Raw genomic sequence first — 18214 nt, 5'->3', positions numbered from 1 at the left:
TCTCTTGATTCACCTCCCCTTCCAATTTACTCCAGCTCCCTTCTCCTCTCTAACACCCCTTGTCCTCCATGATATTTGTTATGCTCCACAAATAAGTGAAACCATATGATAGTTGACTCTCTCTGCTTGACTTATTTCACTCAGCATAATCTCTTCCAGTCCCGTCCATGTTGCTACAAAAGTTGGGTATTCGTCCTAATTTTTTGAACAGTTTTATTGAGGTAATTAACATATAACAAAATGCACATGTTTAAAATGGACAGTCTGAGGAGTTTGGACTTATGCATTCCCCTGCGTCACCATCGCTCATCAAGGCAATAACCACACCGTCTTTGGGCTCCCGAGTACCAGCAGGGCTGAGATCGAATCGCAGTAGACACCCAAAACCATGAGCTGCTTACAGCATATCATTTGTACTGTATTCTCATCTAATATTTAATAATAATAACATCAATGGCAGGGGCTCCTGGGTGGCTCAGGGGGTTAAAGCCTCTCCCTTCTGCTCAGGTCATGATCTCTGGGTCCTGGGATCGAGCTCTGCATTGGGCTCTCTGCTCAGCAGGAAGCCTGCTTCCCCCTCTCTGCCTGAAAAAAAAACCAAAAAACAAAAAACAAAACCAACAACATCAATGGAAATAGTTAATTACAATTTCCCAGTGTATCCCATTGTCTCTTTTGAGACATAATATGACCCATTAAGACCATGAGGAACATTACTGTTTTTTATGTCAGGCTAATAGTGTTCTGCTCAAACTCTCTGCCCCAGGAAGGACTGTCTCCACATATTACCTGGTGTTGGAGACTACGTGGATCCTGCTCTGATAAGTTCATTGCAAAGTTCAAGCTTTTCACAGTAATCTGGGCTAACATGGTAGAGAGCAGACTACCAAGCTGCAGATGTATAGCCGGGGTGGGGCGGTGGGGGGCTGGGGGACAGGGCTGTGAAGGACCTGCCCGAAACCTGGCGAGAATGTGTGCTGGAGCTGCTCTGTCCAGGCACCCAGCCTGAAGTCAATTGATCACCAGTTCCCAGTGAGGGAAATGGAACTTTGTAACTGAATAAGTCTCCACCTATCAGTGGTGTAAGAACTTAGCTGGCTGTTGTGTGCCCAGGTGGCTCAGTTGATTAAGCATCCTGTTCTTGACTTCTACTCAGGTCATGATCTCAGGGTTGTGAGATCAAGCCCAGCCTGGAGTCTGCTTGGGATTCTCTCTCCTCTTTTGCCCCCGCCCCCCTCTTGTACTCACTTTTTCGTCTCTTAAATAAATAAATAACTCAGATCTTTAAAAAAACAGAGAGAGAACTTTACTGATTGTTTTCTAGCCAGTGCTAGTAAAATAGTAGATCTTTAGAAAGTGATGTAGAAAAGCCAAATGGAATAGCATTAATGGCCCATACAAGGAAATTGGTTAAATGAATATGATTTATTCATATGGTAGACTATTACCCAGACACCAAAATTGATTTTGTAAGATATTTAATGACTTGGGGAAATGTTTGTTTTGAGTTGTTAGGTGAACAGAGCAGGTTACTAAATAATAGTTTAATTTATTACACCACTTCTGTTTTGAAAAATGTGTACAGACACACATCCATACAGAAAAAAATAAAACATGTGGAAGACATAAAGACCAAAACATTGACAATTTTTATTTCTGGTGGTTGGAGAAAACATTCTATTTTAATGTTTTTCTTTTAATTTTTGGTACTTTCCATATTTTGAAAAATGAAAACACTTTTTTTTTAATCAGAAAAAAATAAATGCCACTAAAAATCAGCTGCAGAAGATTCCCCAAATAAAAACTCAAACCCTGTCTAAAACAATTCAGTCAAAATGAAGTACAGAAATAAAAATCATTAGCATTCCGGCTTCGAGCTTGTGCGTTACCCAGTAGGCGCCCACTAAGTGCTTCTCCAGCGATTTGAATAATGACGGCGCTGCGCAAAATAAATAAACCCCCGCTCAAGTTGGAACCAGCTCCGTTGCTTTTCAGAGTCATTAAAGCAAATTTGTTTTGTATATTCTATTAAACTGAAGTTCGAGGTTGCAAGGCGTTTGTATTACTGTTGAAGTGTGTTGGCATTTCATTTCATTTTGACGGACTCCCGCTGTGATTCAGCAAGAGGCCAGGGTGATACGCAAATTAGCAGGTTTGCGTGGAGGGGCGGTTGCATCCGTTCTTGAAAACTCATTTCTGGGGAGTCTTCTCTCGGAAGTGGAGAAAGACCTGAAGTGCATCTACCCACCCCTCACGTTGTGGTAAAGTGGTTGAAGTCTGGCGGGGGCTCCCTGAGTCTGCGCGTGCGTCCCTTGCACCCAGCCCTCTGCCCTGCCCGGCCAGCGCTCTGTCCGCCGCTGTTGCCACTCACGGCTCCCCCCACCTCGCCCCTTCTCTGCCCTGCTTGGTGTCTTCTCATTCCTCTGTCTTCATTCATGCACCTGCACTTTCATCGCCCCTCGCCTAAAACCACCCCTCATCTCTGCTGCCCCCCTAGCGTTACCACTCAGTTTTACCCCTTTCTTTTGCTGCGGGCGGCTCAGTGAGGAGGGCAGTTACTTATTGCCCAATCCCAGCCTGACATGCTTTCTCCCACCTCAGGATGCCCCCTGCAATTTATTGGCACTTCACAGTGAGCGTGTCAGTCACATGCTTCATCCGCTGCTGGCCAGAATTCCCAGAAAAACAGTAGGCCCTACAGGGACTGATTTCTAAGACTTTAGGGCATCTTCCAATTCAAGAATATGGAAAGCTTTGTAGTGTGTTTGGCTTTTCCCATGGGACACATTGCCATTAAGTGCTCTGTGCTTTTTTTTTTTTTTTTTGCATATATGTATGTTCTTCGACTTACAATGGGGTTACGTCCTGATGAACCTACTGTGAGTTGAAAATATTATAAGTCTAAAATGCATTTAGTACACCTAACCTACCGAACATCACAGTTTAGCCTCTGGCCTACCTTGCTTGTGCTCAGAACGCTTACATTAGCCAACAGCTGGGTAAAACCATCCAGCACACAGCCAATTTGGTGATAAAGTGTTGAATATCTCATGTAACTTCTTGACTATTGTACTGAAAGTGACAAACAGAATGGTGTGTGGGTACAGAATGAATGGTTCCCTGTATGTGACTCACTGACCCCAGTGATCGCATGGCTGGCAGAGCTGGGGCTCGCTGCCTAGCATCGAGAGAGGATGGCCCAGCATATTGGTAGCCCGGGGAAAAGATCTATATCAAAATTTGAAGTCCATTTTCTGAAGACTGCATATTGCTTTCATACCATCCTAAAGTCAAAAAATCCCAAGTGGGACCATCCTAAGTCAAGGACTGTACCTCATGTCTAAACTTAATTGGCTTTCCAACATTAACTGAAGTTTTATCTCTCAGTGTCTTCCCCTCCTCACAAAGTTTTGGTTTATTTGTTTGTTCGTTCAGTAACAGCCACAGAAACATAAAAGGTATGCCATATGTCTGTTAGCCATTTGTATGTCTTCATTGGAGAAGTGTCTGTTCATGTCTTCTGACCATTTTTTGACATGATTATCTGTTTTTTGTGTGTTGAGTTTGAGGAGTTCTTTATAGATCCTGGATATCAGCCCTTTGTCTGTAGTGTCATTTGCGAATATCTTCTCCCATTCAGTGGGTTGTCTTTTTGTTTTGTTTAGCCATCAGGGAGATTCAAATCAAAACCGCATTGAGATACCACCTTACACCAGTTAGAATGGCCAAAGTTAACAAGACAGCAAACAACATGTGTTGGAGAGGCTGTGGAGAAAGGGGAACCCTCTTACACTGTTGGTGGGAATGCAAGTTGGTGCAGCCACTTTGGAAAACAGTGTGGAGATTCCTTAAGAAATTAAAAATAGAGCTTCCCTATGAACCTGCAATTGCACTACTGGGTATTTACCCCAAAGATACAGTGCTCGCTTCGGCAGCACATATACCCCAAAGATACAGATGTAGTGAAAAGAAGGGCCATCTGTACCTCAATGTTCATAGCAGCAATGGCCACAGCCACCAAACTGTGGAAAGAACCAAGATGCCCTTCAACAGATGAATGGATAAAGAAGTTGTGGTCCATATACACTATGGAGTATTATGCCTCCATCAGAAAGGATGAATACCCAACTTTTGTAGCAACATGGACGGGACTGGAAGAGATGATGTTGAGTGAAATAAGTCAAGCAGAGAGAGTTAAATATCATATGGTTTTGCTTATTTGTGGGGCATAAGGAATAACACGGAGGATACAGGGAGATGGAGAGGAGAAGGGAGTTGGGGGAAATTGGAGGGGGAGATGAACCATGAGAGACTGTGGACTCTGAGGAACTAACTGAGGGTTTTGGAAGGGTGGGAAGTGGAAGGTTGGGTGAGCCTGGTGGTGGGTATTGTAGAGGGCACGTATTGCATGGAGCACTGGGTGTGGTGTCTAAACAATACATTCTGGAACACTGAAAAGAAATTTAAAAAATAAATAAAAAAAATTTTTTTAAAGTGGTATGCCATAGCACCAAGTCAGACAGACCCCATTCAAATCCCATCTCTGACATGGACAAGCTCTCTGACTTTGGGATGCATATGGTGCTTTAATATGCCCATGTAGAAAACCGGTATAATAATGGCCACTTTGTGGGATTACTGTGGGATTAAGTGAAGCTTTGCGTAGGAACTTCTTAGCCCCTTTTCTGGGCCATGAAAGCCTCTCACTGAATGCTGGAGCACATGTCCTTTCTTCCCGGCCCCCTCCTTTCATACCGGAAATTAGGTTCAGAATAAGGAAACCACATCGAGGTGTGGGTGCTGGGCGGTCAACGAGTTTGTGTATTTCCAGCTGGTGTCCTGGCAGATGGCTGTGTCACACTCTCGGTGAGCCTCCCGGGCAGTCACTGTGAAATCACCAGCCACAAACATGAGGCCACGAATGCCAAGGGTCTTGTGTCTCTGCTTGGCTTAACCAGCATGATCCAGCCAAAGAATCTGAAAGATTAGAAAATATACATTGCAAGTATTAAAGCAGCAGATGGCATTCATGGGTTGGCAGTTCCCTGTGCCATCGAGTGACTCACACGCCCCTAGCCATGGTGGAGGGAAAGGGGAACGCCACATTGCCTTCCTTTCTTGGAACTGCCATGTTTTTCTTGTCTCTGATGCCAGTGTCTTCTCACAGGATTTGCAAGAGAAGAAAAGTCTCAGTGTTCTGGAAATGCTAGAAAACGTTCCCAAACTTTCTTAGCGTCCTCCTAGCAACGGACCCAGTGACTTCCTCCTCATTTCTTCCGGGTGGTACTGCTCTCGTGGTGTTTGTCACCCTTGGCCACCTACTAGCCATGCCACGCTGGGCCATTTGTTCCTTTTCTACGCTTGTCCTAGCTTTTCCCTCCTATGGGATGAGATCATAAAATCACCTACCTCGTAAAGTTGTTATCAACTATATGGATCAGATATATGCCCAAAGCACCCAGTATAGAGTAAGCTTTGTATGTATCTTGTTCTGTACTCGTTCTAGCTGCGTAAACAATGAATGCAGCCATGGGTCGGCGGGAATGACCTAGACTAGGAATCCCAAAGTTCCCCATTAACTAACTGTAATGAATTACTGGTAATTCACCTAACCCTACTGAAGCTTTGTTTTTATCTGTAAGCTGGCAAGAAAAATACTTGTTTTTCAGTGTCAAGTGAGATTACTTTTGTGAAAAATAAGTCGCAAAATGCCATTCAACACAAGATGGTATTACCGGCCTTCATCTCTGTCTTTGAACAGAAGCTGCCCAGTCTTTGTTGTCCTGGCGTATCTCTCAGGACAGTACATTGACCCCAATGGATCAAACGGTAGTTTCTGAATGAATGGTGGAAACATTCGACACAGCAGAGAAAAAAGAAGCCAGGCAGGAAGGGCTCCACGTTCAGCGGAGATGGCGGGAAATCTACAAGCACGCTCCCGGGCTGTTTTGTAGGCGGGGCACGATGGCGGTCCCTCTGAGGATTTCCAGTCTTACTTCACACAAAGTCGGGGTGGCGGGGGGACCCGTAGTGTCCAGTTAGAGCAGGGAGGACAGGTTGTGTCTTTCTGGGCAGGCACACTGAGCACCAGCAGAAAGTGCAGCTTCAGTGGTCTGACAGGGATGGTACAGACAGAAAAACGGAAAAAGCAGACAGGAGAACTTAAAAAGTTCTTCCGTGTAGGGCTCTTTACTCTAAAGAGAGATCCCGTGAGGCTTACGGTAAGCCAAATTAGACAAAGCAGTTGAGATCTTTGGGGAACAATTTCACTTTGGCATGGGCAAACCAGATGACCTAAAATGACAGATTCTGCTAATTTCCATGATTGCCTCCGGGAAGGATGGAGCTGACTTGGCTCAGTTTTTGCAATATGTTTCTCAAACATAACTCCTTGCTCTGCTGCACAGGTAATTATTCTAATGAAAAAGTTCATGTTGCCAATTATCTCAACTATGACCTAATTTTCTCTAATGATGCTAGAATCTAATTCTTCTGGGTTTTGCCGTTTCTACTGAGTTAAATGTTAAAACCTTTATTCAGCAGATGAATTGCTTGGTCAAGTCGGTTTATGTAGCTATTTATAGCTTCAGGATGATTTGCAGTCAGTTTGGAGAATTGGTAATTATTAATTTTAGGTAATGACATTGAGACTAAAAATACATTCATTTTTATTTATTAATAGTTTGGATTTTGCTATTTTAATAACACTCTTTGTGACATAGTGCCTTATTTAGCATTTTTTGTCATGACATGAATGTCATTGTCTAAATTGTCGATGGCACGAAGGTGAAAGGCAAAATGACTATTCTGGAATTTTGGGGCAAGTTGGAATAATGAACTCCATTTTAAAAAGGTGAAATATTAATGGGGTGAAAATAAAGCATTTATTTGGTTCTGACAACAATACCTTCAGAAAGATAAGGGAGCTCTTCGTAGTCCACCTGACTCACAGCTGTAAGAACAGCCAGTTAATGAGGTTCCACCATTTTAGTCTGTATGTATGGCGTGTTTGGAGCGGTAGAGAACAGAGAGACTCAGGGCCCCCTGAGGAGCTGGGACTTCCCAGTCTGGGTCTGGAAAGTCGGGCATTAGCAGGATCAGACAACCTCAGGGATGCCCTCTCTCTCTCATGATCCCTCTTTTGGCCTTTCTGCTTCCCTCGGCGTATTCCAGAAGTTCTCCTCTGACACGTGACATCGTCTCTAAATCCCAGAGAAAGCTGGTTTGATTGACGTGGCTGCTTATCATCTCACTTCTGGCGCAGGACCCTTGCACAGAGCTACCTCATGGTTCATCCACCAGCCTCTGTGGGACATCCCTGCAGCAGATGCCTACTGCGGTCTAGTCAGTGGCCACCTCTGCTCAAACCACAGCTCACCCCTGCTTTTTGGAGCAGCGGGCTGTGGTTGGGAAGCTTACATTAGAATGGGAATCTGGATATGTCTCCAAAGGCCAGAACTGGGACCAATGAGTGAAAGCTGCAGGAAGTGAGGTTCAACCTCATACAGAGTCCCTTGAAATGGGAAAGGCCATAAGCAGATAGGTGGTTGGATACAGTGACCTTCTAGGCCCCCTCCAATTTGTGAAGGCATGTGTTTTTTATCTTTATTGCCACTCTTTTATTTCTTCCCAGATGGTTCTAATGAAAACCATCTTTTTGCATTATTACTAAAATGAGCCATGAAGAAAATCCTGCCACCATATAATTAGGATAGGCCTAAGGTGTTAGAAATAATAGTGTTTTTGCCTTAGCCTCTTAAATAAAATATATTTCATATGTGGAATATTTGTAAATTGGATTTTATTATAGTCAGTAACAATGCCATTTAAAGAAAGGGGATAATTTACATAATGTAAATGTAATGGGGCAGCAAACTACAACAGGGATACTACTACTGCAAGGCGGTTGAAGGAAAGTGTGAGGATGTTGGATCATTTTTTTCCAAATGAATTGTAAACGATGTTCCAGATACTTCAGTTAGGCTTTTAAATTCAGATTCATGGTAACCTGAGTCAGTTAGGGCAGATATTGGTGGCAAATCTTCAGATACTTGCCCAAGCAACTGAAGTCTCTAAAGTAGTGTAAGGAAATTTCAGTGTTCAAACTATTAATTTGGAAGTGTGTGTGTGTGCACATGTGTGACATGGTGAGTGTGTGTGTGTATGTGGTGTATGTGTGTGTGGTGTGCATGTGGTATTGTGTTTGTATGTGGTGTGTGTGGCATGTGTGTGGCGTGTATGTGGTATATGTGTGGCATATATGTGGTGTGTTTGATGTATGTGTGTGGTGTGTGGTATGGTAGTATGTATGGTGTGGTAGGTGTGTTTGTGTGTGTGTGTGTGTGTGTTGTGTGTGTGTTGTGAAGGGAGAATAAAAATCATACCATAAAATGTTAATCCTGTCACAAACAAGAGAAATGAGCATTTAATCTAAGAAAATCTGAAATCACCAGGAAGACTGCAGGATGCCTCTATTCCCACTTGCCAGCGTGAGAATGCACCGTGACCAAGAAAGACAGAAGCCGACACCGAATGGAGTAGCCTTACCTCCAACTTTCTGTTAACTGTATTCCTCCCAGGAAATACATGGTTAGGAGAGAGACTAGCTTTGTTAAAATTCTAGTTCCCCCTTTCTGGAGACAAGACTAAGCTCACTTGGCTTCAATTTCCTCATCTGTAAATTATAAATAAACTATTATAATAATATTAGTTGGGTCTGAGAATTTTGTGAGGATTGAAGCACTTCTTAGCAGGGTCCAGCTCATATGAAGTGCTGTCGTTTAGCTAGTAGGATTCTTTCTTACCTTTATTATTCTGTAAGGGGTGGGAGCCCAGAGAGCCTAGTGCTGGTGTGGCTCCTTGTCTTCTGGTCTTACCGGCCTAGCCGGAGAGAATCTTGTGTCCAGTTGACATACCTCCCCCAGAAGACTTGATTCTGTCCTAGCGGTATTCTTTTGCTTGAACCTTGCCTATGTCACTGTACTTCTCAGAGCCTCAGTCTCTTGTTCTCGAAAATTGGGGCACGGTTTAAGTTTATAGGGTTTTAAACTTTGTATAATAATAATTTAAATCACATTTGTTGTTTTTTTTTAAAGATTTTATTTATCTGTTTGGCAGAGATCACAAGTAGGCAAAGAGGCAGGCAGAGAAAGAGGGGGAAGCAGGCTCTCTGCCGAGCAGAGAGCCTGATGCGGGGCCTGATCCCAGGACCCCTGGATCATGACCCGAGCCGAAGGCAGAGGCCCCAACCCACTCAGCCACCCAGGTGCCCCTAAATCACATTTGTTTTAAAACAAACAAGTTATCAAAGCTGCAAACCGTTAGGGAGACGCCGAATGTTAAGGAGAGGCCGAATATTTGAGCTAGATGAGCCATCAGGAAACATCTTCTCTGACTTTGTGTCTTTGGAAGAAATGCTGATTTCATGTCAGGGATGTATCTGGCCTGGATGGAGCCAAGCCAGCAATACTTTCTACAAGCTCCCCTGGTGCCCACAAGGTTGGGAAGCACTTAGCAAGCCCAAGGTCAGACCCTTCACGCTGGGAGCAGGTCTAGCCCTTCCACCTCCTGCTCTTCTCGCTGCACACTGACCCCAAGTTTGGGGTTCAAAGAGGCTTTCTGAATACTCTTTTCTGTGACTTTTTCCATTTCTCTTGAAAGTGAGGTATTAAGCAAACACAATATTCAGCGCTTCTGTAAGGTGGTTTCCATTTAATGAAGGCTTCATTCCACGTCTTTCTACCTTAACCTTGTGCTTGTTTTCTTACGGTGATGTGTTTAGCAACCCCTTTTATTCCCACACACTCTTTTCTCACCGCCTTCAAAGCCACCTCTAAAATGTAATTGCATTGCTGAGTTCCTCCCTGACATCGTCAACCTTGATCAAATACTTGGCTCGTCACTGTTTGTTCTTTTCGGTCGGTATTAGATTCTTCCCAGCCGCAGCCTGTGTGCTGATGTGATTGTAAGGGAACTGGTATTCCCATGAAGTATTAGAGCAGAATAAGATCAAGTGCCTTTTTTTTCCCTCTTTAATTTGTGTGCACAGTTGTTTCCTGCTGTTCAGGGGTCATTCAGACTCCTATCCTATACTAAAATGTAACTGGAATTATGTTACCTGTTTTCATTACCTGTGGCCAATAAATAGATGAAAGTCTTAAGACATTGATGTTCTTAACTGCAGAAATTAATCATGAAATTTAATATGTATTAAGTTCCCCTTGTCGAATTTAGTAGGATGGTAGAATGAAATATCAGCTTAATAGAATTAACTAACCCCAAACTATTCACACTCTTCTGTGTTTTGTTTTGTTTTGTTTTCCTATTCAGGAATCCTTGTGATAATCTTCCTCAGCACAGCACCCACTGCCCTGTTTGCTGAAGACTTTGGCCAAAGCTACTCTGAGCTGTTGACATCATTCTGAGAAAAGGACAGCTTTCAAGCATCAGGGAAAGGTTCAGGAGGCTTTGGGCCCCAGTGGATCTTCTGAAGGTGAGAGCGAATCAGTTTTCTCTTTGTCTGTAGAAATCTAAATGAGCTGTTTTGTATTCTAAAATCCACTTCTTGGAAAAGAGTGTATAAGGAAATAGATTATTGAAAATTCTCTACAAAGAATTGAGAGCTTTTCTTTTTCAGGAGAATTTTTTAGTAGCTATGAAGGAAATCAAGTGACTATTTTGATGCAACAGGAATTTATTTGAAGTTGTAGCTCTGATCTAAGAAGACTTATTTGAACACACATGCACACGCGCGCACCTTAAAAAATCAATAACATTTCTCTTTTAGAGGAGTTTCTTATGTATTTGGGGCTTCTGAGAGCCTTCATATCTGCCCTGCCCTGCCTTTTAGAATTTTTTTAAGGATAAAACAAAATAATATATATGAAAACCATGAAGTATTATTTGTGTAAGTAAGAAAAACAATTACTATTTCCAAATATTTGAAATCCTCTAAAATACTCTTATGCCCTCCAATCTATTTTTATTTATAGTTTGATTCATTTTTATTTTGATTTTTGTAAATTTTGCTAAGATCTCAAGAAGCAAAAGTAGTAAGTCTTCATCTTCAAGGAATATCTGTCGAATGCAAGAGACAGACACGATGAAAGTGTATTGAGAGTGCATCAAGGAAGGAAAAAGACATTGAATGCAGCCTGTGGCCAGAAATTCTGTGTGTAAAATTAGGCTTCTTGGAGGAGGTGACCCCTGAAAGGGCCCTTGAAAGATGAGTAGGAGTTGGCCTGGTGGAGAGCGGAGGAGGGTATTGCTGGCAGGAGCAGTGGGAGAGGTGTGAAGCCTGCATGCAGAAGTAGTAAATTGTTCAGGGTTGTTGAACCACAGGTATGAAGAGTGTGTGTGTGTGTGTGTGTGTGTGTGTGTGTGTGTGTGTGTGTGTAAGCACTGAGGGTTTTAAGATGGCGGCCATTGGTATTTTAGTTATGTTACTTCAGAGAGACTGTAGAGAAGCACCTGGAGGTGAGCAAGACTGAAGGAAGACTTCTTTTGGGTGGGTCTGGTGAAGAGATGAGAGGATGAAATTAGAGAGGAAGCAGTGAGGAACAGAGGAAGAGAGCTTTCACAGAGTTGACTGTGCTGGATGTGGTGATGGTTTGGGCATTGGAAGTGAGAAAATGTTAGGACCTGCGATTCTCAGGTTTCTGCCTCCCATGACATAAAGGGAGTTTAGGGGGTAAGCAGACCCTGTCTTGAGGAGGAGAGGACTTTGAGGTATACACGAGACGGGTAGGGGGAAATGTGCACTGGGCAGCTGGAAGTGTAGGCACGGAGGTTAGGGGAGGGTTCCAGGCCAGAAACATTGACTTGGGAGTTACAGGCAATAGTTAAAAATCTTTTTTGAAATGTAACTTTGATTTTGTACTTAAGCTTTCAAAATAATCAGACAGAAAAAGATGAAAATCATGATTTCACTTATATATGGAATTTAAAACCCAAAACAAATGAACACACACACACACACACACCCCAAAAAGAGACTCACATACGTAGAGAACAAATTGGTGCTTGTCAGATGGGGGGATGTGGGAGATGGGTGCAGTAGGGGAAGGCGATTAAAAGGTATAAACTTCCAGTTACGAAATAAATAGGAGCACCTGGGTGGCTCAGTTGTTTGAGCGTCTGACTCTTGGTTTCGGCTCAGGTCATGATCTCAGGGTTGTGGAATCGAGCCCTGCGTTGGGCTTCGCACGCACCAGGGAGTCTGCTTGAGGTTCTCTCTCTCCCCCTCTCCCGCTTTGTCTCCCAGACCATGCTCATGTACCATGAGCACACGTGTGCTCTCCCAACAAATAAATAAATAAGGGTCTTTTCCTAGGGACAAATGTGGAGACTTTATTAGTTTGGTGAAAGGAAATTTAAGCCAGTATTTATTTATTTTATTTTTTATTAACATTTAATGTATAATTTGCTTCAGGGGTACAGGTCTGTGATTCATCAGTCTTACACAGTTCATAGTGCTCACCGTAGCACAAACGCTCCCCACTGTCCATCGCCCAGCCACCCAGTCCCTCCCCCCCGCCTCCACTCCAGCAACCCTCAGTTTGTTTCCTGAGACCAAGAGTTCCTTAAGGTTTGTCTCCCTCTCTGGCTTCATCTTGTTTCATTTTCCCCTCGCTTCCCCTGTGATCCTTTGTCTTGTTTCTCAAATTCCTCAAATCAGTGAGATCATATAATTGTCCCTCTCTGATTGACTTAGTTCCCTTAGTTCCATCTACATCTGGTTCCATCCATATTGTTGCAAATGACAAGATTTTAGGGGTTTTGATGGCTGCATAGTATTCCATTGTATATATACACCACTTCTTTATTCATTCATCTGTTGATGGACGCCTAGGATCTTTCCATAGTTTGGCTATTGTGGACATTGCTTCAAGCCAGTATTTTAAAAAATGAATAAATAAATAAACAAACAATGAAAACCCTAAGATTTAGGAGTTGTAAGCCAGTGCCATTCTTCATTTGAATGCATAGTATTTACAAAAATTAGGTAAGGAACATGCTTTGTTTTTCAAAGGGTAATTCTTTTTCTGTTTCTCTCCTGGTTTCTTATCTAGTCATCACCTTCAGTGCTCTGCCCAGGATTCGAGCAGTATCCTCGGGAGACGGAGCAGGATCTTTCCTGCCTTCTTCAGGGTGCGTCAGGGTCTCTCCTTCGGGTTTTCCCAGCATCACGCAGCACGTCATGAAGGGAGGCTATTATAACAGAGGCTGCACTGTTCCAGAGCAGTCTACCCCACTTAGACATTACTCAGAGCCTTCTTTGAGGGAATGTCGTGGGTAAAAATTTTAAATTCAAATAATACAGACAATCATACTATTTTGAGTGAATTTTATTTGATTACTATGGCTTTAATTAGCTTACTGACTTTTTCCCTTAAGACCTGTTAGAAAATCACAAAATGCCTCCTTTTTACTCTTTCTAGTCCGTTTCTTTACTATCTTTCCAGAAACTTCCCAGATCCGCTAATCTATCACTTTCACTTTTACACAAAAGGAAATTAATTTGAAGCATAATTAAGTAAATGACCTAATGCTAACAGCTGGAGTCAGAGCCCTGGTCTGTTGAAACTCAGGCTTCCCCTTCCACCTACTTACTTTCTTTTGTTCCACGTCTTTAGTGCCCTGTGAGGTTACCTAGACATCTTAAAGTAATAAGAAATTGACTGAAGTCAGTCCGTTCACACCGACAGCATTTGCCTTGGCCAGTTGCTCTCCTCTCAATAAACAGATTTCGCTTTATTATTTTAGGCCTCGATGACCGCATTTGATTTTGTTAATTTAAAAAGTTTTTTCTTGGGATGCCTGGGTGGCTCAGTGGGTTAAGCAGCTGCCTTCGGCTCAGGTCATGATCCCAGCGTCCTGGGATCGAGTCCCACATCGGGCTCCTTGCTCCGCAGGGAGCCTGCTTCTCCCTCTAACTTTGCCTTCCACTCTGTCTGCCTGTGCTCGCTCTCACTCGCTCTCTCTCTGACAAATAAATAAATAAAATCTTTAAAAAAAAATTAAAAAAAAATAAAAAGTTTTTTCTTGTAATATTTAATTTATTTATTTAACAGAGAGATTGAGAGTCAGAGAAGGAACACAGCAGGGGGGGTGGGAGAGGGAGAAGCAGGCCTCCCACTGAGCAGGGAGCCCGATGCAGGGCTCCATCCCAGGACCCTGGGGTCATGACCTGAACTGAAGATAGATGCTTAATGACTAAGCCACTCAGGCGCCCCAGTTTTAAACTTTTTAAACATGGCTTTTTGTTTGTTTGTTTGTTTAAGCTGTTTCCACTACTGAAATGTAGGATCAGTGGACAATCAAAACCACCCATGTTTCAGTTCCAGTTTAAGAAAAAGATAATCATCTCAATATTTGTCATCCAGCCAATTTTTCCATAGTATGTAGTTTCTTTTTTTTTTTTTTAAGATTTTATTTATTTATTTGACAGAGAGAGAGAGAGAGCAAGAGCATGCAAGAACAAGGAAGAAGGAGAAGCAGACTCCCCCCCGAGCAGGGACCTGGGATCATGACCTGAGCTGAAGGCAGACACCTAACCCACTGAGCCACCCAGGTGTCACCCCCCAATGGGTACTTTCAGTCACAACAGTTTTGTTAGCCACATTTTCACACAATTCAAGTACTGGCTGTGCAACCCAGTTTCCAGTTTTATTTGCCCTTTTAAAAAAAATTATTTATTTATCTCTCTCTCACAGAGAGATCACAATTAGGCAGAGAGGCAGGCAGAGAGAGAGGGGGAAGCAGGCTCCCCGCTGAGCAGAGAGCCCCATATGTGGCTCCATCCCAGAACCCTGGGATCATGACCTGAGTCAAAGGCAGAGGCTTAAACCACTGAGCCACTTATTTGCCCTTTTTATTTTATTTTATTTTATTTTATTTATTTGACAGAGGGAGAGAGAGAGAGAGAGCACAAGTAAGCAGAGCACCAGGCACAGGGGGAGAGAGAGAGAGAAGCAGACCCTCCACTGACCAGGGAGCCAGATGTAGGGCTCAATCCCAGGATCCCGGAATCATAGCCTGAGTGGAAGGCAGCTGCTTAACCAACTGAGCCACCCAGGCACTGCTTATTTGCCCTTTTTATCATTTTTTAATATATTTTTAAAATTTATTTGACAGAGGTCACAAGCAGGCAGAGAGGCAGGCGGGGGAGCAGAGAGCACAACTCGAGGCTCGATCCCAGGACCCTGCGTCATGACCTGAGCCGAAGCCAGAGGCTTTAACCCACTGAGCCACCCAAGCACCCCATTATTTGCCCTTTTTAAATAAAATACAACTTTCGTACATTAAAAAAAGGGGGGCATTCATTAATTATTTTAAAACCAACTCTCTTAAGGCCAAGGTATTTCTGATTTGGTCAAATACATTGCAGTACCCAATGGATTTTGTGTCTAGAAAATGAATTTATGGAAAAGCTGAGTTGGTGTAGCTTAGACGGATGGCACGTGCTTGCGAGTTGTAGGTGGTCTCAAGGACAATGGACTGTTCTCTGAAGTTCACAGAGTGGCCAGTCATTGCTGTGAGAGCAGTGGGCCATGAGTCGTCAGAGTGCGTGGATAGAGCCTGATTCACTCATCCCGAAAGCCGCTGTAACAAAAGGAGCTTACATTCGTGTGTGTGCAGGGCCCAAGAAATAGGTCTTCCTGTTTTGGTCTCTCCCTTTTTTCAGTCTGTGCCTCTCTCTGCATCTCTTTTTCTGTCTCACTCATGCCCTGTGTGCAAAAGACACAAATGAACATGATGTCTCCAAAACGTGCAACCCGTGACACTTTATGTGTATGGAACTGGTGTGGAAATGGTCTATCGTGGGTATGGGGAGCAGGTGAACCTCCCTTCGTCTGGTAAGGGGGCTGGTTTAGGGAGATGTGGATGCTTTCGCTCTCTGCATAGCTTGGCTCTGTGGGCAGAAAAACAGCATGAACAAGGATGGACAGATATGGGAGCCACTGAAGACAGCCCAAGATGGGAGGGTGGCTGGGAAAGGGCGCGCCAGCCTTTCTCCACTGTAGTTTGGCTTAGCCACAGGGTCTTCTCCTGAGCTCTCTTGCTGTGGGCAGGGCAGAGAACGCAACAGCACTGGCCGGCTGCGTTCTGCAACCCTGCCAGAGTGGATATTGCAAGCGCTTTCTTGCAGACAGCACAGTGGATAGAGTTTATGGAAGCCGTGGCGTCACCACTTAAAAGTATTTCGATCCTAGGGTGAACAACCACCTGGGTGGTTCAGTCGACTAAGCACCCAACTCTTGATTTCAGCTCAGTTCGTCGTGACCATGAGATTGGATCTCAGGGTCATGAGATCGAGCCCGGCATGGAGATCCATGCTAGGTCTGGAGCCTGCTTAAGATTCTCTTTCTCCAGCATCTGGGTGGCTCAGTGGCTTAAGCCTCTCTGCCTTCAGCTCAGTCATGATCTCAGGGTCCTGGCCTCTCTGCTCAGTGGGCAGCTTGGTTCCCTCTATCTCTCTCTCTCTGCCTGCCTCTCTGCCTACTTGTGATCTCTCTGCCAAATAGATAAATAAAATCTTAAAAAAAAAAGAAAGAAAGAAAGAAAGAAAGGAAAAGATTCTCTTTTTCCCTCTTCCTCTGATCTCACCCTCCCCACCCACACTCTCACTCATTCACTCATAAATAAATAAATAAATAAATAAATGATTAAATAAAAATAGATAAAGTATTTAGAATTTGAAATAGTTTCCAAGTATTGAAGCCCTCCTTCCACCCAGTGGTTAGAGCATAGAGTCCTGCTGGATGAGGGTTGTTGGGAACCACTCCTGTCAGAAAAGAGAAGCCACAGGTGAGTTGCCAGGGTGAGACTTTGAACGGGCAGTCTGCCAACAGGCTCAAATCGTATTTAACAGTAAAATGTGTTCCCCTCTGCCCTTCCGTGGTGTGGGATTTTAAAAAGAAAGGGGAGAGGAAATGCTGAGCCGCCAACTTTTGATACAAATTCAATCCCACTATAGAGGTCACAGACTACATCAGCAATTTGGGGGCCATTTTGGTGGAGGACAATGATGACGAATTTCTAATCAGATAATGTTGCTGCCTTTGAATTTTCACTCTTCACTGCCTTTCATTGTTTGCGTACTTTGGAAATTATTCTTGATTCAGGTTTATTATTAACTTTTTGAACTCCAGATTCTGTCCTGATATCTTGCCGCTCACGTTACAATGAGCACGGTGACTGGAGAATTTATTTTTGCAGTCATTAATAGAATAGCAAGGCAGCATAATATGAACTAATGACTCCTCACATTTTCCCATCATATAAGCTGGATTCCATATCCCCCGGGATCTACTTCAGACCCATGCCCTGATAAACAATTCTTGCTCATTGTTGGCTTTCTAGCTTTTTAAAAGCTTCTGCAGAATGGATACATAGCTAACAATAAAAGATAAACACGTTTGATTTTAAACTTGAAAACTGTTTCTGATCTCATTTGTAAAGTGGACAATGAAACAGAACTTCCACTTCATGATCGATAGCCAAAGTATTTGGGCTGTTTTTTTTGTTTTTTTAAGCAAATTGTCCTAAGACAATTATGTCTTTTTAATACTGTTTAGAAAATAAAATCTGTGAGAAGAGATAGAGGATTAAAAAAAATTATTGAGGGTGCAGCACTACGAACAAGGCTTTTTCATCCCTTGTATCATCTTTCATTTGGAGGACGCATATATTTTAATCAACCAGGACGGTTCAAACATGCGACATCCACTTGGATAATAATTATGTTACCGGTATTTCAAATTATTCTCTGTCCTTCCTGTTACCTTTCTTTGCTATCAAAGCTTTCATGTTTTGTTCAGATTCACCATTGTAGTGTGTGCATATCCCATGGAGAAAGTGTCCTAGCAAAAGGACAGAGTCACAGAAATAGAGATAGGTTCCTCATTCACTGCACAGGAGCTAAAGCAGTGTTTGTGGTCCTTTATCCCTGCTCAGTCTTACTTATTTCTTTGGCATTAAAGCTATGCAACTTGTTTTACTTACAAACCTGTAAATAGGTATGCAGACCCATATCTGAAGTTGGGGATCAGAAAACACTCACGGGGCATGCCTGGGTGGCTCAGTTGGTTGGACGACTGCCTTCGGCTCAGGTCATGATCCCAGAGTCCTGGGATCGAGTCCCGCATCGGGCTCCCAGCTCCATGGGGAGTCTGCTTCTCCCTCTGACCTTCTCCTCGCTCATGCTCTCTCT

General features: G+C 43.3%; 1 protein-coding gene across 21 annotated transcripts in view; it reads left to right on the top strand.

Annotated features, from left to right (window-relative positions):
• Positions 1 to 18214, top strand: part of NRCAM (neuronal cell adhesion molecule) — a 267938-nt gene that overhangs the window by 48912 nt on the left and 200812 nt on the right. For all 21 annotated transcript variants that reach the window (XM_082691992.1, XM_082691989.1, XM_082691982.1 and 18 more), the window contains exon 2: positions 10330 to 10492. The gene's annotated coding sequence lies outside the window, so the exon portion shown is untranslated. The remainder of the gene's footprint in view (positions 1 to 10329; positions 10493 to 18214) is intronic.

Source organism: Mustela nivalis, assembly GCF_964662115.1.
Source record: "Mustela nivalis genome assembly, chromosome: 12".
NCBI classification, from domain to species: domain Eukaryota; kingdom Metazoa; phylum Chordata; class Mammalia; order Carnivora; family Mustelidae; genus Mustela; species Mustela nivalis.
The sequence above is the reverse complement of the archived record's forward strand: the minus strand, read 5'-3'. Positions and strand labels throughout refer to the sequence as shown.